This window comes from Camellia sinensis, chromosome 5, assembly GCF_055761805.1.
Source record: "Camellia sinensis isolate YWXY chromosome 5, ASM5576180v1, whole genome shotgun sequence".
NCBI classification, from domain to species: Eukaryota; Viridiplantae; Streptophyta; class Magnoliopsida; order Ericales; family Theaceae; genus Camellia; species Camellia sinensis.
In genome coordinates, this window is record NC_138965.1 from 37762372 (window position 1) to 37765132 (window position 2761).

The 2761-nt window shown below is 35.3% G+C and overlaps 1 long non-coding RNA gene across 1 annotated transcript; it reads left to right on the plus strand.

The window, feature by feature from the left end:
* Positions 1-1266: 1266 nt before the first annotated feature.
* LOC145790563 (uncharacterized) lies at positions 1267-2434 on the plus strand. Its single transcript, XR_014329389.1, has 2 exons — positions 1267-1628; positions 2086-2434. It is a non-coding gene; the product is annotated as an uncharacterized LOC145790563 (long non-coding RNA).
* The last annotated feature ends 327 nt before the right edge of the window (positions 2435-2761 follow it).

Below are 2761 nucleotides of genomic sequence, written 5' to 3' on the forward strand. Positions count from 1 at the left end.
GATACCCTTTCTAGTCAACCTAGTCAAAGGTGCAACTAGTCTAGAGAAGTCCCTTACAAAGCGTCGATAACACCCCGCTAATCCTAAGAAACTCCAGATTTCAAAAACATTCTTGGGTTGTTCCCAATCCTGTACGGCATCTATCTTTGAGGAGTCCACTGTCACTCCCTCTCTAGACACTTGTAGACACCCCATTTTGACCGGCCCTAAGACTCGGGCGCTTTCTTTTGATTACCCGATGATGACAATTAGAATGTGTTTCTCACAAAATTCTCAGTAAGAAAAATGTTATTTAAGTTTTAATCCCAACCTTCACCCATTTTTTTGGCCAAACTATTTTAGACCTTAAAACCCTCTTTTCAAAATATGTTTTTTTTTAAATGTTTCTACGATGTCCCGAGGCTTCCATTTCGATTAAAATATTGCACTTTTCAGTAAACCGAGTAAAGACAAAGTAGAAATAAATGGAAGGGAGGTGAAATTTTTGAAAAATATTTAAAAACATCTTCTTTATAGGTTTGGAGTTGAAGGAAATAGGAGGGGATGAAAGAAAGCTGGTTTAGGAAAAGGATGAGTATCAAATCATTAAGAAGGAAATGAGCAGTCTTCACTAAATTAGGCATTTCTGTTTCTACACTTGGAATTTAAATGTGAGGCTACCACCATTAGAAAGTAGACTTCTGGGGCTTCAATTTAGACCCAAGAACCACCTTAGACCAAGTCCAAATAAGGGAGATATGCCCATTTGAAGTTGAGCTTAAGAGCAGATTTTGTTGATCTAGCCCGAGACAGCCTTCACTAAATTAGGCATATCTCTTTGTACACTTGGAATTTAAATGTGAGTCCACCACCATTGGAAAGTAGACTTCTGGGGCTTCAATTTGGACTAAAGAACTGCCTAAAACAAAGTCCATATGGGGGAGATATGCCCATTTGAAGTTGGGCTTAAAAGCAGATTTTGTTGATTCGACCCAAAACAATAATAGCCCATTTTTTTTCCTGGTTTTGGTTCGGTTGGGACAACCCATTTACCCATTTTTTGAGCCATTCAAGTGCATCCACTCACCCTCCATTATACCTAATCATCCTCCATAGTCAAAAAGATATTTTGTTTGCATCCATAAAGGAGTATCCCATGCAACCACCTTGAAAATTTGCCCTCCTATCACATTCTTGTCTCCCACCTTGTCTCCCACCTTCTTTTTGACCTTTACTCTCCCTCATTGCCTATATAGAATGATCATATTGTAAGAGAGGAGGAGGACCACGAAATTGAAGAGAAAGGAGTGAGAAAAGAGTGAAAAAAGAGAGAAAATTTGAGTTGTTTAGCCAAAAATATTTCTATCTTCCATATGCACCCCATACCTTCCATAGCTACTGAAATTCCTCATTTCCATACACCAAAACCACTCCAAAAATTCTGATATAGCCAAAGATCAATCGCCTCGATCATAAGGAAGAATGTTTAGTGATTGAAAGTGAGAAAAACTTGAGAGTTAGCCACTTTCCATACCACAAACTCCATAAACTCCATAATTTCGAATTGAGGATTTGAGAACACACTTCCTACACTTGAGGGTGATCAAGAGGAAGTTTGGAAATCAAAAAGTTCAATCTTTCTTTGGAAGGTGAATTTTTAATCTTTCATTTTCTTATATTTTATATTTATATTCTTGCTTCTTATTTCATTGTGTTTTGTTATAATCCAAGTAGTTTGTTTATCTCATATTTATTTTCTTACTTTATATTTCATAGTGTGTTGTTATAATCCTAGTGTTTTGTTTCGCTCATAATTATTTATTTATTTATTTTTATTCGCATACTTTAATTTCATATTAGTTTTGTTGTAATCTTGCATGTTTTACCTCATATTTATTTTATTTTTTTCGTGTATTAGTCTCATATTAGTTCCGTTATAATCTTGCATGTTCTATCTTATATTTGTTTTATTGCTTTAGGTTTATATTGTGAGTTTGCACTTTTTTTTTTATTTTTCTTTTCTTTTTTAATCTAATCGGTAGTGGTTAGTTGAGCCACCTACATATTTTTTTGTTTGTTCCTTTTCTTGGTTTTGCAACAAGACAGGTTTTGCTTGGCCTAGTTCGCCGGCCGGCCTATTTGGCCGGTTGATTAGCTTCTTCCGAACAAGATGGCGTAATCTCCCAATATTGACCAATTTCCGCCGGCGGTTCTAAAGAACATGAAGCTTTTATTTTATTTATTTATTTTATTTTGAGTGTATTGTAAGGTTTTTATTTTGTTGTAATATTCTCCTCATCCCTCTCTAATTTGGTTTGTAATTATTCTTTAAATGTTGTAATAATTCCCCGCCCCTCTTCTTTCTATCCCGTTCTTTTACTCGCTTTCTTTATTTGTACATAAACATCATATTTATTTTTCATCATAGTTATGCTTTGCATCCATGTTTCATGCATCTTGATTCGGCTAAGTTTGCATTTGTGGATTTAATCAATTCCTATGTGATTATGTGCGCTACCTCATGTTCTTGAGATGATTCACATATCATATTTTAGAAGCCGAATCTTTAGTTGCATCTCATGAGTGAATTGCATTAGGATTTTGTATATAAGATCATGCATATTTTACTAACTTTGTTTTGCAGCTTGTTCGTGGGACGTCAAACATGTGAGTTTTTATGCTTTAGCATCCCGTGTGTGTGTGTTTTTCTTACTATGTCTAGCATTCTACCATGAGGCTAGTTGCTTATGTGATATAACTCTATGAATGCCAGTGGATGGAG